At 43.3% G+C, this 22,617-nt stretch overlaps 1 protein-coding gene across 2 annotated transcripts in view; it reads left to right on the forward strand.

Moving 5' to 3' along the window:
* The window catches only part of CHCHD3 (coiled-coil-helix-coiled-coil-helix domain containing 3), a 158,018-nt gene that overhangs the window by 127,587 nt on the left and 7,814 nt on the right, over window positions 1-22,617 (forward strand). The gene's annotated exons all lie outside the window — the stretch shown is intronic.

Below are 22,617 nucleotides of genomic sequence, written 5' to 3' on the forward strand. Positions count from 1 at the left end.
TGGTAGGTACAGCAGGAGCCAGTCCTTAGCACCAGGCAATATCTAAGAATTTTAAGACAAGTGTTTTGAAGGATGTTTCAGTCTATCTGCATAAACCAAAGAATTTAATGAAGAGGGATTTGGAGAGGGAATCAGCGATTCCTAGCACTTGATGAGATTGGCCTTTTCTTAATTTTCTAGAGACTAAAGGTATAAATAGAAATCACCTATTTAACTAGTCTTTCCTGTAATGCCGCTGCTGAAATTGCTCTGCTTCCTTTGCACTTCAAGCTAAATTCCCCCAAAAATTATTTGGAGGTTTTTGATCAGTGGATCTAGTTTTGGTCTGTTGCCTTGGAAAGCAAAAGGAAAACATTCCGAAAAGAAAAAGGTGTCTGAAGTATGCGCATCAATTGTGGTAGATTTGATAAAGTGCATGAGATATCAATATTGCTTTATAATTTAAAAGTTTTCCTTATATAAAATCATTTTAAATGCCCTGTCTTTTTATCGGCGGTTTCCACCCAGCAGATGTTATTTTATCGCTGCCTTTTGTATGTAACTTGATGGATAAATTATGAATGATGCAGTGAAATCTAAAGATGATGCTCTTTTGGTGTCACCAGGCACTTCTCATGTTCGCTTTAATTGCATGTGAGGATTGAGGACAGGGTTTCAAGCAATGATGTTTAAAGAGCTTGTTTAATTGGCTATAAAAGAAGAATTAAATAAGGTTGAACTGCTAAATTTTGTTAACGCATAAACCCGTGTGCTGCGTGTCAGTGTGATTTCAGGTTCTAAGTGCGAGATTAATAGACCTAATTGTAGTGTTATTACGAAATAGTCTCACTTTATTTTAAACACGTCTGGAATTAGTTACTAAGTTTTATTGAGGGAACTTGCATTTCTTCAACTTTTTAAGCTACGTCTCTTTCGAGAGCAAAGAGAAGTGGATAATTACTTAAATATTTCCTGGATTTTTCTTTTCCTTCCTGCATTTACTCCCTGAAATTACATCAGCGGTGGCTTCATCAGTCTTCAGGAATCATTCGCCCCATTAAAAGAGATAAAAACCAAATATCCCACATAGACTTGTATCAGAGAACTGGCAGGTCTGTACTTTGTCTGCAGTCCTTATTGATGCCTGCTTATTACATTCTCCAGCGCTGCCTGGATCAGACTGATATTCCGAATGTTCACGATAAATGTTTTATCTCTGTGCGGTTCTGATTCGCATTGATCGAGTTCTGAATTATCAAATGCTTCATCTCTTTAAGACACTAATTCACATTGATCAAACCCTAAATGACCAGGTTCAGTCAGTTCCTGCAGTACACAAATTACATTAAAACAACATTACTAGGGCATGCTGCCTTTTCTAATGTCGGAGTTATGTTACATTATAACCAGAATTATTATATTATGAAGATGTCTCTGTTCTAATGAGAAGTTTACACAAGAAGAAAAGAATGCGGTGTTACAGGAAGAGCTGGGCTTTGGGCAAAGATTTGAACTTTAACTAATCAAATTGTACATTTGTATTGTGTTTTTTTTTCCCTAATTTGAAGGGCTGGTAGCGGGAAATTTGGCAGCTGCGGTGGTGACATTTTATTCCCCCGTGGTGTCTAGAGCCAAGCAACATCTTGATTATTCATTTAGGAATAGAATAAGTGGATAGGGCAAGCTCTGCCTAAAATAAATGTTTTTACTTTATCTTCTGTGGGTTTTGATGCCTTGTGATAGATAACAAACTCCATAGCTGTGCACCAGTGCTTTTTCAAAATATTTTGCTATTCCTCTCCTGCTGCACCACTCTCTCTTAGACAACTTGGAGTTGCTTCTTGCTGCTGGTTTCTTGGCAAAATTAGAGTCCCCAGCCGGCCAGACTGGTAGAAAATCCAGGTCCTCTTTGGGGATCGGCTGTTTGTGTGAAGCAAAGCAAGGGTGAGGTTTTCCACAGTATCTCTAAGTGCTGCTTCCAAATCCCCATGTCTGCAACGAGGCCGAATTCTGGATCATGTGCATCGCGGCGCAGGGTTTATATGTGTACGTTGATGGACTTCTGGATGAAATTATCCATCATTAACAGTTTTAATCACAGAGGACTCTTTGCATCACTTGGAAGCTTGGGTGTTTATTCTGAATTACAGATTTTGATGGCTTTATTCCCTTACTGTGAGACTTTTGATGATGAACCTTGCCATCAGGAGGAATGCCTCTCGGGAGCTGGAGGAGCTCCTTTGATTCAACACAGAAAGATTTGGGATTTGCTGAGGCTGCTTCGCATGGTACCATCTTCGCACATTTGAGATGTTTTTAAAACAGTTTTACAAAACAAATCAATGTGTTTCACGGGATCCTCGATCACTCCCATTGCTCTGATTGCTGATGGAAGTGAGGGCTTGGTGATAGCCCGGCAACAGGCTATTACAGCCTTGAAAATACGTTCGGTAGGGGGTTTGATTCAGGGTAGACTGAACAGGAATGAATGACAAAACGTCGATATCGTATCTTCATTTAATTGATGACTTCTGTGTCATGAAGCTTGGTTTATTCACGTTTACTGAAAATAAAATTTAAAGCACAGTTGTGTTTGGTGCTAGTCTGTAAATACACAGAAACGTGAAGAGTACTTCCGTTGAGTTGTGTTTTAGCTGAATTGGGAAATGAAGCTGAGAAAGTTTGTAATGAAGCCCTGTTAAACGAGTAACAGTGAGACTTTGGTTTTCAAATATAATTGTCTCACAAAGCAGTGATGCCAGTTTTCTGTACATAGAGAAAAATGCAGTATGTAGAGAAAATAAGCTTGTTAGTGATAAGATAGGACTGAGACCAGGGAAATGTGGGTTTGTGTCACTGTTCTTGTTACCCTTCTGACGTTGGGCACATATGGTGGCTTTTAAGGGACTCTTCTGCACTGTCTGTAAATTTGGAATATTGATAGTTCCTTAATGCAAATATCTTCAGAAACTATCATGTTGCACTCGGGTACTGCTTTAACGTACAAATCCGTGCTGGAGATAACCAGTTTCTGCTTTGCTTCTGCTTCTGCAGATTCACTCGTGAGAAACTTTCCCTTTTCTAGCAGTTCCATTTGCTACCTTAATTAGTTCCTTTTAAAAACTAAAGTTAAAAGTACAGATTGTAAATTGCTCATAAAATACCACAAAATATTTTTCCAGTGACAGAAAGTAGAAAGCTATTTAGAAATCCTTGGTCAGAGCCTGCAGGCTTGCCACCTTCTAGCTGAGTTCCCTTTGCTCAACCAGAGACGACGGGCTCTCGATAGAAGCATCCTGAATTAATCTTTTCTCTCACAAATGTAGCAGGAATGTGTAGTGCTTTGTCATGGAACAGTCATTTCAGTGTTGTTTGTCCTGACAATACTGTTGCTGGTAGTATTCTTGAATTCTTTTGAGTGTGGCCAGCAGGTCTAGGGAGAGGATTCTCCCCCTCTGCTCTGCTCTGGTGAGACCCCCACCTGCAGTACTGCCTCCAGCTCTGGCATCCCTAACATAAGGAGGACATGGACCAGTTGGAGAGGGTCCAGAGGAGGCCATGAAGATGATCAGAGGGCTGAAGCACCTCTGCTGTGAGGACAGGCTGAGAGAGTTGGGGCTGTTCAGCCTGGAGAAGAGGAGGCTCTGGGGAGACCTTAGAGCAGCCTTCCAGTACCTAAAGGGGGCCTACAGGAGAGGTGGGGAGAAACTCTTCAGCAGGGTCTGTTGTGATAGGGCAAGGGGTCATGGTTTCAAAATAGAGGGAGGTAGATTCAGATTGGATATTAGGAAAAATTTTTTTCCACTAGCGTGGTGGAGCACTGTCCCAGGTTGCCCAGAGAGGTGGTGGATGCCCCATCCCTGGAAACATTCAAGGCCAGGTTGGATGAGGCTCTGAGCAACCTGATCAGGAGATGTCCCTGCTCCTTGCAGAGGGGTTGGACTAGTTGACCTTTGAAGGTCCCTTCCAACTCTAACCATTCTATGAGTCTATGTGTGACAGCTGAGGACGATGGTCCGGAGTTATCCACAACATCACACAGATGAGGATGGGACTGGTACGTTTGTAAATTATGCCAGAAGGAGTGTGTGGTGTTGAACACAGCTTAAACCATGGAGCTTCTCTTAGCAGCAGAGCTATTCAAATAGTCTTATTTTTCTTTCTTTCTACTCTTCCGCCGCATCCCCTTTTTGTTCCCCAAGGCTGCTTTGCTGTGTAGCTGCACAAACAGTTGTGCTGACAGCGGGCAGAGGGTGGCATAGCAGTGAGAGTCGCTTACGTTGATTTAACTGGTGCCATTGTCTGATAGCTAACGGCATTACACTTAACGAGCGAGGTGTAAATGCTGTTTTGCAGAGTGGATGTGATGTTGTCACTTCTCTTGGGTTTAAACCAGCCCGGATTCAGAATGTGTTCAGAATGTGGTTCAGAGCTGCTTCAGGTGGGAAGAGAAATTGATAAAGAGACTACAGATCTTCTCGGTCCCTGCTATTTATCTCGAACATCCAAAATCCCGTTCCTTTTGAACACAAAAGGAATAAACCAGAATCTGTTTTCTTTGCTCGCTCCTTTCAGCCAGCGCTTGGTCCTGATAGAATTACCTAAGGACCGCCGTGGCAGAGCTCATTCAGGCAACGGGTTTGACTTTCTACTCCTAATTTGTGTATGTGATTTTTGCTTTGATACAGCGTTCCTTCAGCTGGCAAAACCCTTTGTACCATACGTGCCTCACGCACGCCTTTGATTTGGAGCGAGGAAGATGGATTTCTGCCTTTCGGGCAGAGTTGCCTATTGCTTCCACAGCTTGGCTTGATGAAGGGACTTTGGTGGTCAGTACCCTGTCTCAGTTGCTCTTCGATCTATAAATGTATATAAGAGGATGTCCTTTGAGCGGCTTTAGAATATAAAAATTCTAAACCCCCTTTACTCAGTACGTTTACCTATGAAATGACGATCACTTCATAAATGACAACTTTAGTTTTCCCGACAGCAACAGAGATGTTTAACTTTCTTCCTTTGATCAATACAGTCCATTAGGAATGAGAGCGCTCACCAGAGCTGAATGAAATATTAATTGTGCACTTTTGAGCTAGATGCAGATTCGTTCTGAACGAAGTGGGAGCAGGGGATTCTGGCATAATGTCTGTGTGTTTTTCTTTTTAAGCCCAGAATCACGAGTCTGTTTGCATGGGGATGTGTTTTCATTGAAATATTTGAGCTTAATGTGAACTTTAAATGTGCTTATTTGGTCAGGTTTAAAGCACTGAATGTGTTTTTTTGAAAGTTATATTAATGCTTAAAATCCATTATTCAAAATTTAGATAGCATGTTAACTAAGAGGGCCAAGCCAATGCTTTCCATGTTAGCCGTAATCCCTTTTTCCCTTTTGTTTCCCTTCTGGAAATCGTGAGCACATTCATTAAATCTCCCCTCAGGCTATCCCCAGTTTTTCACACAGTGAGATACTTCACCATCTGCAATGGGGAAAGCAATCTTAAAATTAATTTTAGTAAAGCACAAAGTCATGACTAGGAATTTTTTAATTTGATATGACTTAGTACTTGAAAAAAAACCAAAAGATTTTCTGGAAGGCAGAGTAGTTGTAGTAGAATATAGTTACAGTAGGATAGCCATGTAGGCAAACGTGCCTCTATCTGAACGTCCCTGTCCTCTTCAGATGAGTCTGGTTGATGTGTTCGAAGGGGAAAGCACGTGCTCATGTTCCAACACACCGCAAGTTTTCTGTATTTTCTTACATAGACACGTTAAGTAATTTTATAGACTTCCTTATGAAAGCAAGTGGCTGAAACTCTTCCTTCATGCATCGATGGCCATCAGTTAAATTGGCGCGTTCCCTAGTTTCGTGTGCTGGTGATCAACCAAGTCCCTTGAAAACTGATGGATGCACTCATTAAGGGCAGCTCTTGCTGCTGGCTGCAGTTTCGTGAGCCGCTCGCGGCCGGTGAGGACTGATTCTTCACGAGGTAGTTGGCATGTACAGCTCAGCAGCGGTACGTCTGGCTTCGTGCTCCCTTTCAAGGACTAAAGCCTCTTGTTTTAATACGTTAAGCATCCTTTGTTGGGATTTTGTATAAACATGAGTAAATTATTTCCCCATTACAGTATTAAACGAAGGAAAGTTAAAAGCCACAGCCTCTTCTTTTTATTATTAATTTGTTCTGTATTTTGTAATCTTCTGTTGCTGAGATTTACAATTACCTTCTCTAAGGATGTATTTTATGAGTCCAAGCCATCTGTAGGATCAAAGCCAACGAATCTCACAGCTCCCGCTTCGGAGCGCACAGCAGCGAGCCTCTCTGTGTGGAAGGAAGCGTGTTTTGCAGAGTTGATGGTATGATTTTTTTAAGAAGCATACACCTGTTTCTGGTTACAGGGTGAAGAATGAATTGCCAATTACCTCTACATGTTAGAACATGACGCTTCATATTGCGGGAGCTTGTGTTCTCTGTTTCGCTAAGGCCCCCAACTACGTAACCATCCGTTCCGAAATGACGGGGTGGAAAGACAGCAGTCCTTGATCAGTCGCTAATATTTGTGCGTGTGCAAGCTGCGGGAAGGGAGGTCAGTGCCACCGACCTTTGTGTTCCCGTCAGAGCTCTTCAACAAGATGAAGTGATCAAAGCAGGATGCCAGCACATCAGCACGATCTCATTACTTCAGAAGCTGCATGCACAGATGCTGCTGGTGCCGCGTCGGGCGTCCCTGATTTACATTCATAACACCTCCATTACAGCTCGTTTGCTGCTACTTGTAATTAACCAATTCTTCCTTTTTTTTTTTTTTTTTTTTTTCCCCTCCCTTCCAGTAGTGTTGGGCTAAATCAGGGGAAAAAACCCAACCAACAGTCTTTCTGCTTAGGCTCCATCTAAGTGAAATCACAGTTGTAAAGGCAAGGTATACATTAAATATTTTGGGAACTAGTATCAAACCGTATGCTTTGTTGCCGAGTCGTACTCAGAAAACAAGATTTGTAGAAATAGTACTAAGATATCTTATAAAGTAGTTAAGTTGTCTCGTCTCCTAGTTCACATGAGATCAGTTCAAACGTAAAACTTTCTCTTTAATTGCTGGTTATTACTGGACTTGAAAATTGTGGCATCTGACGTGTATATTGCATCTACCTTACTCTGGAGCTCTGAAGGGCTGTGGTATAAAAAAATATTATTTTTTTTCTGCTGCCGGAAGTTGGTAAGATGTTAGCCACGTGGAGAACAGGTATGCTCTAATAGCTCCTGTGAGCAGAGCTGCGCTTTTAATTGCAATTTATCTTCCAGTATTGCTTTTTATCTTCCTGTTTGCTTAGGGCAGCCCAGATAGAGATGAATCTCAGTCATGTTTGGACCTTGGTTAGCAGTCAGGGTTTGAGCATAATGTGTCCATCAGAACTGAAGCGTTCAAAAAGCTTCTTGGTAGAAGTCCTCATTCTGACAAGATCAGAACAGCAGAAATGCTGTTGGTACCGGAACCAGATGGCATTTATTTTATACTGGTCCTCAACGTGCTTGTGTCTCAGCACGTTGCAGATACTGGCAACGCAGAGGGCAGAGCTACAGGTGGCAACATCTGGAGAAGGGGCTGCTGCGGTTGTTGGCAGCTGCGAGGGCGGTGCCTGGGAGGTGGCACGGGATTCTCGCGTCGTGAGTGTCACTCCTCTGTTTTGATGAAGGAGGAAGTTCATTCCTTTGCTGTCGTTCTGTGCTGCTAGCAGGCTCAAAAAAAATAAATAAATAAAATGGTGCCAGGTTACGCTTGATTAACTGATTTTTTTGTGGAATAGAGCAAAATTGTGCAGCAGGCAGTTGGCAGCAGATATACTACATGGGTGCTGGATCGTGAGGAAGCCTTTATAGGTCTGCCTAGGATTTATTTTTTATGTTTTAAATGCCTAACAAATTGCCTAATGTAAATCTAGCTTTAAGTAGTTCATCTAGGTGCTACTGTAATAAAAATAATGAAAGGACTTGTATGGATGTGACATCAGTGCATGCGGCTATCCCTTAAGGTTAGGGGACTCGACTGAGGTCCGTGGGGTAACGTGCCGAATCTGAGTCTAGAATTAAGAGGTCGGTGACTGCCGTTTTTCACATAAACTTTATAAACTGTTCTAACTAATGCAGTGTATGTTTTTTTCAGTGACTTGATTGGTTTGGGTCTCATGTACAGGTAAGAGGTTAGAACGGTGCTCGAACGTTTGTTTTTTGTCTGAACTTGCATCAAGCAATGGTATTCTGGCTTTCTCTGCTGATCCTGTCAGTAGCACTTCCAGCATAAGATAATTTTGTTTTTTAAAAATATAACTTTGTTTCTTAAGCAGTTCTGTTGACCAAGACAACAAAATGTACACTTTCATGTAGCTTTGAACAGCGGAGCGGCATGAATCCTATTCTCATGAACTGCTTCTATTGCTTCTTCCAACCCCTGAACTTGTTTCATGTCAGTTATTTTCCTTTGATCAGAGAAAAATTGAGATTTTGATAACTGAATTTTAGACAGTAGTTGCCTTCTGTGAATATGTCCATTTCAAAATAATTTCTGAGAAGATAGAAATCTTTACAAAAATTATTTCTCTTTTTAGTTTGAAATTTCCAGCAAGCTTTTCCCACTGGGCATCTCTCTAAATAAATCAATTAATTGATCAGAAGGCAGCTCTGCAGCTACTCAGACCAGCTGGTGTGACTGTACACACACTTTGCACAGAGTATTACACCCGCCTTGCTGTAGGAGACCAAAGCTCAGACCCACAGACTGCAAAATCCTAATTGTAACAGGATTTAAATCTGCATCTAATGGCTTGGTGGAAATGAGTCCATTGCCTTCAGACACTTAACAGCGTGTTACTGTCCCATGTTACCCGTGGAGCTAAGAACCAGCATGAGCCAGCAGTGTGCCCAGGTGGCCAAGAAGGCCAACAGCATTCTGGCTTGTGTCAGGAGCAGCGTGGCCAGGAGGAGTAGGGAAGTGATCCTGCCCCCGTACTCAGCACTGGTGAGGCCGCACCTCGAATACTGTGTGCATTTCTGGGCCCCTCACTACAAGAAGGACGTTGAGTTGCTGGAGCGTGTCCAGAGAAGGGTGATGAAGCTGGTGAGGGGTCTGGAGCACAGGTCCTCTGAGGAGCAGCTGAGGGAACTGGGATTGATTAGTCTGGAGAAAAGGAGGCTGAGGGGAGACCTCATTGCTCTCTACAACTGCCTGAAAGGAGGCTGTAGGGAGGCGGGTGTTGGTCTCTTCTCCAAAATAACTTTGATAGGACAAGAAGAAATGGCTTCAAGTTGTGGCAGGGGAGGTTTAGGTTGGATATTCTCTATTGAAAGAGTGGTCAAGCACTGGAACAGGCTGCCCAGGGAAGTGGTGGAGTCACCATCCCTGGAGATGTTCAAAGAACATGTAGACGTTGCATTCCAGGACATGGTTTAGTAGGCATGGTGGTGTTGGTTTGGTGGTTGGACTTGATGATCTCGGAGGTCTCTTCCAACCTAAAGATTCTATGATTCTGTGATACTCAAGTCCAACAAGACAGTCGGTCTGCCTAACAAAAAATTCAAGTTTTCTTTATTTCCCTTGAAATACTGTTCTGTTATTGAACGCGTTGTCCTTTACGCTATTTTTTCCTGATGTTCTGCGTGTGTTTTCTTTAAAATTTGCCGTTTTTCTCAGTTGTCCTCAATGCAAAATGCTAAATTCTTTTCTGAACTTGCTTTTTGATTCTTTCAGTGGTTATCGCTGCATTTTTAAAGCATGAGCCCTGACATCTGTAGGAGAAAATTCAAATATTGGCCATGAAACGTCCTAACCAATTTTTTAAAGGCTTTTACAGTATCCAGTAAGTGCAGAAACATTTTTTGAAGCAGGGATTTCCTAGATATTTTTGGGTCGCTTTGGCATTTTAAAACATTTTGGCTCGTATGCATGTGACCTGATATTTACGTTTCATGGTGCACACTTAGAAGCATGAAAAGCACACTCCCTTAAAAGAACATAAGAAGCCACAAAGCTGTTCAGTAGGAGAAATTTTTCCCCATTATTGTTTATGAAGCAGTTAAGTGGTAGTGGGTTTTGTCGATTCAAGCGCTGTGTGCCTCTGTAGAGGATCTATAACTGAAAAAGGAAAACTTGTCAATGTTTAAAAAAAGCCCATAAAGATGCCGACTCTCCTGCTGTCCTCTGCCTTTCCGTTCGTCTGCCTGCAATATAAAATCAAAGTATAGTCCTGAAACATTTAAAGCACGCGTTTAAGCCTGGGGAAAGGAACTGAAGAAAATAGATAAAACTAATATGTGTGTCTTGAAGGAGACCACTCGAGTGCCGTGTCGGTGGCTATAAACTTTATAAAGATGGACTCCCTTGTCAGGGCTGCCTTAAGCCGGATAATATTCCATAGCAAATGCTGCACTGGGCCGTATGCGTAACTGGAAGAGAGGAAGATCAGGATCGAAAGGTTTTGCGAGACAGCTTTATAGATCCGTGTGTAATAGACTCCTTCTCTGTCTACACTGCTTGGCTCTCAGTGAAATCTTGCTCTTGCACGGGCTGATGAAACGCAGTCCCTTTTCTTCCATCACATACATTCTTCTCCCTTTGCCTTGACTATTTTGGCCAAAAAATTGTCGTAACCCTCTCAATAAAATGATGCAGTCAATGTAGATTTTAAAAATGAATTCTTTCTAGATACATTCGGTGTCAAATGAATCCAGTTCACCAGCTGTTCTGTGCTAAATATTTTGGCTCCTTTTAGGTCAAAAAATTGCAGATATTCTTTCAGACAGTCTACAAAGGAGATTTTGGTGGTTTTTCAAGGGAATTGATTAAGGATAAAGCTGATCTATGTAATGGGCCTGTCCCAAGTTCTCTTTATTTTAAACCTGGAGACTTGTTACTCCTCTGTGGTTGCACAGCATGACACTGTGTGGGGCATAAGTAGACTTCAAGTGCTCAGTACCTGGCAAACCTCAGGTTTAGGCAGATAAAGTTGTTGTTGCTTTTTGGATCCTTGCAGTACGGATATGTGAAGGTCAAACTCCACCACCAGCCTCTTGTTCTGGATATGCACTGTAAGCTACGTGTTTTCAGATAATACCCGAATTAATACAGATCAGACATTACCCCTTCTCCTTAAAAGGATGTGGGTGCTACTGAAATAGGTTTGGTAATGCTGCCAGACTTGGAGTTCTATGCTTGGGAACAGACTTTTTAGCAAGGCCTGTTGTGATAGGACAATGGGTAATGGTTTTAAATGAGAAGAGGGTAGATTCAGACTAGATTTAAGGAAGAAATTTTTATGATGAGGGTGGTGGAACGCTGGCACAGGTTGCCCAGAGAGGTGCCCAGAGAGGTGTTTCCATCCCTGGAAACATTCGAGGCCAGGTTGGACGGGGCTATGAGCAGCCTGATCCGGTTGGAGATGTCCCTGCTTCTTGCAGGGGGGTTGGACTGGATGGCCTTCAAAGGTCCCTTCCCACCCAAACCGTTTTATGAATACAAAACATCCTTGGTCACATACATCTCTGTTAAAAGGAATTCCTCAAATACTGGTAATTTGCACTTCTTACCATAGTTTCTTGAACACGATATGCATTTTCCTGAGGTCTCTATTTTTTGTATGAAACTTCCTATTGTAGTACAATATGCATTTCTTGAGCCAAACGCACTATAAAATGTGATCATTTTATCATACATTGAAAGAAATGAGAAAAACAGCTATTTCTTTAAAACCCTCCTTGCCATTTAACATGGGTCCCAGTTTCAAGCCATTTAGGAGATCCATGAAGCCACTGGGTTGCTGCTATGCATGCATTAGTAACAGACTCGGTGTAATATGGACCAGGCTTGCTGTATCATGGACACGTTTATGAAGATTGATAACAGCCAGGGCTCAGTGTTAACTTTTATTGTCAAACAGGCTGCGGGAGAAACTGCCTAGTATTGCTTTTCCTTTGATTTATGAAAAGGTTGCTGCATGAAAAAGACATCACATAAAATAGCGCTGCTGGCAGTAGCGTTATAAAATAGGGCTGTAAGCAGACCAAACAATAACCACCTATAATTATGTTCATTATTGTCTCCGTCAGCTCTCTGCACCTTTGGTAGGGTGCTTGCACTCGCCGCCACGTTAGCTTTAAAGTGGACTCACCTTTCCCACGAAGCGGGATGAGGATGATAAAATCCTGCTGTTTTCTAGAGGCACTACCCCCAAAGGAGACCTTTTTTCTTTGCGCCGTGAAATGAAAAAGGTCACTTAGCTTTTACCTACTTGTAGAAGTGATACTAGGAGGAGAAAGAGGAAAGGTCTTCAGAAAAAATTGCTTTTTCTTTTACCATTTCCATCAATGAGGTATTCTGCCGTAAATTATTATTGTTCTCCTGTAAGGGTTACTTCAGACCGTGTGTTCTGGTTTTGTTAGTGAGGGGGGGCCTAAGGTGGTAGCTTCTGTAGGAAACTGCTAGAAGTCGCTCCCCTTTGTTCAGTGGACTCGGCCGGGCCTAGGGCGGACCCGCTGCTGGCCAAGGCCGAGCCAATTGGTAGCAGAATGTCTCGTGATAACGCCTCTGCGATAACGTATTTAAGAAGGGGAAAACAGAAAAAAAAAAGAGAAGGAGAAGATGTGAAGCAGCAGAGCGGGGGCAGAGAGGGGGAGGCGCGAGCCTCATGGGCCTTGCAGGCCTCACCCTCTGGCCTCCCGCCAGGCAGCCGACTGGGCCCAACTCGGCCCGGCCTGGCTGCAAGAAGTGGAGAGGAGATGAGAAGTGAATAAGATGTAAAAAGGATCCTGAGAGGCGTCTGCCAGCCTGTTGTGAGGAACGGCTGCAGACGCCAAGGTCAGTGAAGAAGGAGGGGGAGGAGTAATACGGCTTCTGGCCAAGATTCCTCTGCAACTCGTGGTGAAGACCATGGTGGAGCAGGTTGTCCCCCTGCAGCCCATGGAGGTCCACGGAGGGGCAGAGATCCACCTGCAGCCCGTGGAGGACCCCATGCTGGAGCAGGTGGAGGCCTGAAGGAGGCTGTGGCCCGTGGAGGGCCCGCTGGGACAGCTGTTCTAGAGGGACTGCACCCCGTGGAAGAGATGACCCACGCCGGAGCAGTTTCACGAAGGACTGTGGCCCGTGGGAGGGACCCCACGCTGGAGCAGGGGAGGAATGCGAGGAGTTCTTCCCCCAACGATGATACAGCGGCGTAAAACAACGCGTGATGAACTGACCGTGACCCCCATTCCCTTTCCCCCCCCGTGCCGCTCGGGAGGGGAAGGTAGTAGAGATAATGTTAAGCCCGGGAAGAGGGAGGGGTGGGGGGAGGTTATCTTGTTCCCTGTCTCATTCTCCTGCTAATTTTAGAAATAAATGAATAGTTTTCCCCAAGTCGAGTCTGTTTTGCCCGTGACAGTAACTTTAAGGATTTCTCCCCGTCCTTATCTCAAACCTTGAGCCGTTTTTCTTATATCATCTCCCCCTGTTCTCTCGGAGGGTGGGGGGAGTGAGAGAGAGACTGCGTAGTCTGGTCCCGATCGGGGCTGAACTACGACACCGTGTTATATTGGAACCCCTTAAAAACAAAACCAAAAACCCCACCATGATGGCAAAAATCACCAGTTTTCATCTGCAGATGGCAAGAAGAATAATTTTCTTTCTCTTAGCCTGGTACCGTCCTTTGTAACGAGATGTGCCGCAGCGAGCAAGTCGAATTCTTCACTTAGCAGCAATTAGCAGTAGAACTTTAGTGAGCACCAGTTGAAATCAAGGGGCATGATCTAACTGGGAAAAAAATCAGTGGTTGATCTAAAGTTTGTCAAACTTGAGGTATTTTAACTGAAAAGCATTCTACTACTAAACTATCTATCTGAAGACCTTGGCCAAAAAGTCTTATAATAGACCATCATGTCTTGTAGCAGTCTCAGGGAAATGTCCACTGGTAAGCAGTGAAAAATTATCAGATTGAAAATAATTAAAAAGTAATGAAAAAAAAACATGAATGCTGTGCTTTACAACTCACCTCTGTAAGTTCAGTTCGTGATTTGTTCCTGATGAGAGGTGCATTTTCCGTACTGGGATGCTAAGTGGGATCTTGAGGGCATTATGTTTTAATATTTCTATAGCACATTGTACAAGAACATTAAAACTGAGATATATTATAGCAAGGTCCAGTACCCACTTATTATCAGCGTGTTCACAGGGTGATTATTACTTTGTGTGTATTTGCTGGGACATTATTGTTGCAGCCCAGCTGATTATGTTTTATGAAAAGGATGGCTCACCACAGCCCAGTGCGAGACCTGGGGACGTGCACCTGGCCTTTGTAGCTTATCAGAGTGAATCCTGGCCTTTTTCTTGTTAAATAACTTCATGCCCAAATGAAAAATTGTCATTTATTCTACTATCTCTTAAGATTGCGACCTTCGGTTCCCTCAAGTAATCATCACCCACGGGGAGCGGCGATGCTTGAAGTGCTCAACTCTTGATTGCTTTTTCTGTACGCTACTTCGACTCATCAGATCTCTTATTTGTGTGGTCAGGAACGGGCTTTTGGGCCTCTTACGGCTGAAGAAAATAGTTAAACATATTTTGCTCCAGAGAGTAATGTTTGGATAATAACGTGCCACGAGTTAGTGCCTTGTGGTGCTTTGCATTGAGTGCAGTAGTTGACCTTTGCTATAGATGAGAAACGTGTCTCCTTATTAGAACATGTTATATAGCACCTGTATAAAGGGAAAGGTGGTTCTTCAGTGTGGTAGCGTAAGGTGCTGTGAAGATTTTATTACCACAATATTTGGATGATCATGTTACTCCTGGGTCTACAAAGGCTGAAGTGAGTTGCGTCGCTCTTGGGAAATCAGTGGCAGTAATAAATCTACGGCGTGCCGTGCTGCCCTGTGTTTGGTTTCTGCTGCTCGTTTGGGTTTTGGTCTTTGTTTAGGTCTGTCTGCACTCACGCGTGTGTGTTTGTGCTTTACACGGACAGTGATGTAACATTACTGTGGAAAATTTAACATAGGGACAGGAACAAAATTAAGATAATGAATAACATAAATGGAAGTGGTTAAAATTATATCTTTTTGCCACCTTTGTATAAAAGCAGGTTTCAAACTGTTGCAAAATTCCTTTTTCTTTTAAAAATTAAAAATTAGTTAATGTACCCAAGTAGTCCTGCAATAGCAATCTTGCAAACCACTGCTGTCAGCCGCTTCTATGAGAAATGGCAGCCAGAGCATCAATTTAAGTTTGCAAAAACTAGATCTACCTTTTCATGCGCTCTAGCTAGACCTGAAAAGAGCAGTAATTATCTTGCTGCTTGCCTCCATAGTGCCAAAAAGCCCCCCAAGCCCCCTGATAGTAAGAAATGGCACCACTGGTGGTGTTTGCCATGGTGATCCTTGACTTGTCTGCTCACGAACAGCTGATGAGTGGAATCTTGCCAATCTTCATTAAATAATTTTTTGGGCGGAGTAATGAGACAGAGCTCAAGTGCTGCCACATGCAAACTCTAAAAATAATTTACGATCTCAGTTTACGTTATGAGGCTTGACGTGCAAGCGTTGATGTGCTGATCACGTATACATGGAAGTGTGGGGTTTTGCTCAGTTTGCCCCAGGGCAGATTTGACTCTTGTGATGGGATTTTGATTGGGATTTTGGTTTGGGTTTTGTTCCGCTGAGTGGTTGGACAGACCTGCGTATGTCCAAGATGATCGTTCTTCCTCTCTTAGCTTGCCAAAGATAGGAACTACTTTTGATCCGTGCAAGACCAAGAAGTTATCTTTATATTCTCTGTAGCATATAGGCACATTACATGGATCCACTATATTCCATATAGCTAAAACTGCTCCTTCCAGAGTTTCTTCTGATTAAAGATTGTAGTTACTATGCTATCTTTTCTACACATACCCCTGTTGGAAGTCTAAAATTAGTATAATTATCATCCATGTGATTGTTTGTTTTAATTTCCTGGTATTCAATAAAAACTGTTCCTTAAGCTAAAAAAAAAATATGCATCCTAAATTTTTGATAATTCCAACATGTGGTTCCCTCTGCAGCTGCAAGGACCAGCTGTGTGTAAGGTAGATTGTATAATAATATGTTGGTGTACTTTGTATTTTAAAGGGGATTTTGTTCTTTTTTTCAGGGAGGGAAATGTTATAAATGAATAGTGATTTGGGATAAGAAAAGTCAATGAATATAAATTTGAATAAAAGTATCCAATCTAATTTTGTCTGTCAGGGTTGATGGGAATCTTCTATTCCTTTGAAGACTTGCTCGTCAAGCTATTTGGAGTATAAGCAGTCGCAGCGTGTCAGGTCAGAGCTACCCCCAGCTTGCTGAGCAACGCCGAGGGTATTTAAGGAGTGCTGTAAAAACAGGGGAAGGATGCAGTGAGACCATTTTACCTTCAAACAAGTAGCAGAATGGGACTTTCCTGAGCCAAATGTTTTATTTTTGCTTATAATCTCTTGATGGAATTCTCTTAGGTTACTGTAAAATTATCTTTGGAACTCAGGTGGGCTTATGATAACCCCAGTATCCTCTAGCAGTGAGTACCAGCTTTTCATTACGTGCTGTTTGGAAAAGGCTTCAATTATTTTTTTGTTGTAAATCTACTGCTAGAAAACCCCACTGGCTGCCTATCATCCGTATGCCGTTGATGATTTCACAGATCCATCTCGTGTTGACTTGCAGTTGTCTCTAGGCTGAAGAGATCTAGTCCTAATGTGATGTCCTAAGTGCCTGAAGACTTACCTGGGCAACTAGTTCATCGGGCTGATTAGGATTCAGAACCAGGAAATCTTTTCTGATCCTCATCCTAATTTCTTCCTGTTGTAAGTCCCAGCCCAACAAGGGGTTTAAGAATGTGCATAATTTCACACGTGCAAATGTGGAATTACTCACTTCTTGAAATTCTGCTCATATTTATGTGCTTTGCCAGATTTGAAGTCGTAAATTCTCTCTGTTAATCTTAGTGATGCTCTTTCCTCCCTGTATGCAATAAATAAGTTGTTGCAGTTGAAGGAATGGTTTCCACTCTGCTTATGCTAAAAGCTGAACTGGTATCCCATCAGCATACCAGGTGTTTTACCAGGTGGGAAACATTCAGTAGGTGAAAAAAAAAAAAAAAAAACCTGTAAAGGTTAATACTACTATCTGCCAGTCTTCATTGTTAAACCAGGTTTTTGTCAACAGATTGAACTTGACTTGGTACTCTTTAGACATAATTAAATGTCTGTCTTCACGCAGTGTGTGTGTGTGAATAGGCTGGAATGTGTCTTTCCTCCTCTTCTCGTCTCCGTCCCTAAATTTCAAAGGTCAGACTATTTGAGATAGATTTTTATTTGCTTTCAAGAAGGCTGGGTGAGAGATGAAATAAAGGAGAGGATGACAAACATTTGCCTGCATTTTTATCAGTGCCGGGATTTTAGGTGCAATAATCTAAAAATAACATTGACAATATTAACCCTGGAGCTGATCGCCAGTGGCACGGAAGATACATATATGAGCAGGCAGAGTAAGTTGTATTCTGACTTCTGCATAAGTAATTTATTTAGTATAACTACACACGTTTAGCATTCTCAGTCGTAGAGCAGAAACGACCGTGGTTCTCCTCCACCGTTCCATCATAGATTCGTTAGGCAAATTCTTTCTTTAACACCTTTTGGATAAGTCACACTATGTAGTCAAGTGTAAATAAAAGCAAGAATCAACTCTACAGTACTTGATCTTTTGCCGGCAGCACTTCCCACACGGTAATTTTGAGGGCTCTGTGTGGGCACGGTTTGATTACGGACCGCCTCATAACATCAGTTGTACATATTCAGAAATCAGATCTCTGCTGTTCCTTCCAAATGATTTTCAGAACAACATAACCATTTGGTTTGTGCTTTACATGTTTCATAATGCACTTTCGAGTCATCACCTACTTAATGTGCGAAGACAATTTTTAAAAATAATTTAATATAAAGAGTAAATTAATTTAAAAACTAAAAATAATGGTGCGGCAGTAAGGACCTTCATTACCATATGCCCTTTTGTCTTTTTTCCCCTGCTATCTGTTTCACAACTATTTTCTAGACTGTAAACAAGTCCTGCAAATTCACTCAGCAGAGATGCTGTTGGAAGTGGCTCTCTTTGGATGAGGTAATCTTAAATAAATAAATAAATAGCTCCCTCACCACCGCCTTTTTGTGTCCTGACGGAAAATATCCCTGTCTTGCTGCTGTTTCCGACTTGTCTCTTACGCTTCATCTTTGAGCTGACCTCGTCTCTAGGTCTTCTCAGCTGGGCTTAGATGTCGCTCTGTCTGGCTCTATGCAGAGTATCTCAAACCTGGCCTTTCTTGTCCATCTGCTCGACTAAATCCATCACATCGCAACATTTTTTTGGCAATTATTTTTGTTTGCCCCCTGGCCGTGAGAAGTGAAATCCTGTCCTGATGGTGTCTTTTGAAAGCAGCGCTGAAGATTGATAGTTTTCTACCCTGGATTCACATCATCTCCTTTCATCCTGCCACTGGCTTCCCCATCAATGCTATGCCATACAAGTCGTGCATCTTTGCTTTTGAAGCCCTACATGTCCCATTTCTGCTTCCCCGCTATTTCAAATTCCCAGTTTACTTTCTCGTGAACCACTCGTGGTGCCACCTTCCGTCCCTCACTCATCCACTTTGCAAACGAGCACTGAGTTTTGCTGTTTCTCAGAAGGAAATTGTGCTAAACGTAGACAGTGTTAATTGATTAACTTCCTACAAATCCCTCTCAAAATCCTCTTGCTCATAAAGCACTTGCAAACAATTGGGTTGTTGCGATACTTAGCGGGCTGCCTATCACGAGAGTACAGGTTGCCTCAGTTTCCTTTTGCTTCACCATCGATTTGTTGTTTCTTATCTTTGTGTGCAATATAAGCATGTTGAGGAAAGAAGCCTCCTCCTTCAGTTCGCTGATGACACCAAGTTGTGTGGTGCTGTCGACACGCTGGAGGGGAGGGATGCCATCCAGAGGGACCTTGACAGGCTGGAGAGGTGGGCCCATGCCAACCTCATGAAGTTCAACCAGGCCAAGTGCAAAGTCCTGCACATGGGTCAAAGCAATCCCAGGCACAAATACAGGCTGGGCGGGGAATGGATGGAGAGCAGCCCAGAGGAGAAGGACTTGGGGGTACTGGTGGACAAGAAGCTCAACATGAGCAGGCAATGTGAGCTTGCAGCCCGGAAGGCCAACCGCATCCTGGGCTACATCAAAAGAAATGTGGCCAGCAGGTTGAGGGAGGTGATTCTACTCTGGTGAGACCCCACCTGGAGTACTGTGTCCAGTTCTGGAGCCCCCAACATAAGAAGGACATGGACCAGTTGGAGAGGGTCCAGAGGAGGCCACAAAGATGATGAGAGGGCTGGAGCACCTTTCCTGTGAGGCCAGGCTGAGAGAGTTGGGGCTGTTCAGCCTGGAGAAGAGGAGGCTCCGGGGAGACCTGATAGCAGTCTTCCAGTGCCTAAAGGGGGCTGCAGGAGGGGATGAGGGGTAATGGTTTTGAAATAGAGAGAGGGAGATTTAGATCAGACATCAGGAAAAAATTTTTTACACTGAGGGTGGTGGAACACTGTCCCAGGTTGCCCAGAGAGGTGGTGGATGCCCCATCCTTGGAAACGTTCAAGGCCAGGTTGGATGAGGCTCTGAGCAACCTGATGTGGTTGGAGATGTCCCTGCTCCTTGCAGGGGGGTTGGACTGGATGACTTTTAAAGGTCCCTTCCACCCCTAACGATTCTATCTTTGCACGCTACCTAGAGCAGTTGGAGTCTGGTCACAGCGTGGCTCCTCTCCTACATCAGTAGAATTAAAACAAACAGGCCAAGACATCATCTCCAGTGCTCTCCCGTGCTGGTGCATTGGGTCTAATTGGTAGCATGTTTATTTGCAGGGTTTTCTTTTGGAGCTAACGCTTCCCTGGCCGACACTGGGCGTGGCTGGGGGAGCAGCAAGGTGCTGGGACCATCGCCAGTTTGTGGTTTGCCTGTTGATGTGCTGAGCTGCTTGTGTGGAGGGGACGGCGAGACTTTACACGTAAGAGCTGCAGGTTGTGCTGTGCCGTGCTGCTTGGCCTCGGACCCAGAGGATCATCTCTGCTCTGTTTTATTCGGTAGTGCAGAGGTAGCCTTACCTGCCAGGGGTTACACAAATAAGAACAGATGCTTTTGATAGGTGGCAGCATTTTAATGAGAAGTAAAATTAAGCCCTGGGTGCTTCTGGCCATCCAACGGCACTATTTTTTGTAATGCTTGCTGGTTTTTTGTTGCTATTTTTTTTTTCCTTATATTTTATGACAATTGCCTGAAGTCCTGATCTGGTGGGGTTACGCCAGATACCTGCACGGTTGGAAACTCATCAGCGATTCAGATTCCTTCAGTCAGAATGTCAGTTTTATCACAAAACTTGTAAAGCTTACCACAGTGATTTCAAATTTCCTCTTTAGTAGACATTTTGTTTGAATGCCATGAAGGGGCTCCTTTCTCGGAGCCCCGGGAGTACAATAAGCTATGCTCTTTGAGAAAGGCTAGATGAGTACAAAGTTGCCTTCATTAAATTTTCCCTTCATGCTTCAGCGTAGAATATTTCTTTTTAAAACTCACTCTCGTTTTCTTTTGTGTCTTCATCCTATTACCTTTACGAGATTGCGATGCATCAGCTTGATGGAAAAGGTGGGTGCGTGACTCCCTTGGAGATCTATTCCAGCGCAGAGAAATATTCTGCTAGCATGTGAGGTGCTTGAGGAGCAGCTGGAAAAGCGAAAGCAGATCAAGTAATTGTAAACTTAATAAAAGCACGTCGTTACTGGCGTGCCATGTGGCGCACGGTGCAGATCAGGCTGCTGTTCATATTGACTTTTGCGAAGAAAGGCATTTTAGATTTCATGTGTGTTGATTCTGTGAGGTAGTTATTGAGTCTCACTGAATGGAGATGGAGATCTGTCAGGGTTCCCTGGCAGTCCTGATCCACTGCTACGGTGTGTGTTTTTTCCTTCAATTTAGTTGTGAAATTCCCAAGCGATTAAAAACAAACAAACAAAAAGGGACTTTTTCCCTGCGACGTGTCCCAAAATACAGCTTCTTCTCTCAGGACTTAGATATTAGGAAAAAAATTTTTACACTGAGGGTTGTAGAGCACTGGAACAGGTTGCCCAGAGAGGTGGTGGATGCCCTATCCCTGGAAATGTTCAAGGCCAGGTTGGACAGGGCTGTGAGCAACCTGATCTGGTTGGAGATGTCCCTGCTCCTTGCAGGGGAGTTGGACTGGATGGCCTTTGAAGGTCCCTTCCAACCCAAACTGTTCTATGATTCTAAGATTCTATGATTTCGGATAGTTCAGGGAAGGGACCTCCTGCTTGAAGCAGCATCAGCTCTGGAACCAGAGCAGGTTGCTTTATCCATTCAGGTATTTAAAACCTTCACATTTTTACGACAGATTCCATATAATTATTGATTTTGCACTCTCTACCTTTCCTTACAAGGTTTTTCTTTGGTCAAGCCCCACAGACCCTTAAACGCTTCTGTAAAATTACCCGTATTTATAGGAACATTATAGAAGTTCTGGTTTAGGGAGGTATTTTATTTCCTTTTTGAGGAGTTTCCTTGCTGTCGGCTGTTTCTGACCATCCATCTGAGAGCCCTGTCATCCATCACCAAACAGAAATCAATGGCAAACCCTTCGGTGGGGTTACCATAATGCACATTGCAACCTTCTTTCCTGAATGGGAGATCCTGCGGCACGTGGTTTATGGCCATCTGTTAGACAGTAATCTCATTTAGCCTTTTCCCAAAAGTGCAAATAGTGCATTAGAGGAGCATAACAAGCACAGCAGATCAATATAGAGACGGTGCTCTCCTTCAACAGATTAATCCAAGAAAATGGACTTCGTTGACTTGAAGGAAGCAGCCCTGTTCATGTTGACCTGCATTGGGTCTGTGGTGCCTGGAAGGACAGGGGGTGTTTTGCAAAATCACCAGTGAAGAGTCATCGTAGGAAAACAAGTACCTGGGACAGGAGATGACGTGTCTTACAGGCTCCGATATTGTCGGCAACCTGGAGTCCATTGAAGCGTTCAAATGAGGGATAGTACATGGACTTTGAACGGTCGCTAATGGCGTGGCTCAGGGAAAGAAGCAATACAAAAAAGCTCCTTAATGTGGGTTGGAGTACCCCCATTGAAATGGCTTTAAATACATTTACAGAATTTATGTAGCAAGTGAACAGCAGCCCATTTCCTTCGCTCTTCGCCTTTATGTAGGACGCACTCTATGAAGTCACTTAAAATCCCTTGTGAATAAAAAACAGCTAGTTTACTGTGTGTATTTTTTTGTTAACTCGTGGTCTATTGTATTGGTTGATCAATCCAGACCGGGGTTTCAGGCATTTAAAATGAGCGCTGGTTTAGTTGGACCTAAATCATCACCGCTGTGAGTCTTGTGTCTGCAAAGAGCGTCCGCGATGCGTCCTCTCGTACTCCGTCCTGGTACAGACCTTGCCGTGGTGACTCGGCGTGCAGCAGTTGACAGTCGTACATTTTGATGCCTGACATGCTTTTGAAGTGCTTGCTGACATCAGCAGAGGGGGGATTAAGGGGAAATCCTTGTCTGTAAGAGCCTACGGAAGT

Source organism: Chlamydotis macqueenii, chromosome 1 (genome assembly GCF_036417535.1).
Source record: "Chlamydotis macqueenii isolate bChlMac1 chromosome 1, bChlMac1.mat, whole genome shotgun sequence".
In the NCBI taxonomy this organism is placed as follows: domain Eukaryota; kingdom Metazoa; phylum Chordata; class Aves; order Otidiformes; family Otididae; genus Chlamydotis; species Chlamydotis macqueenii.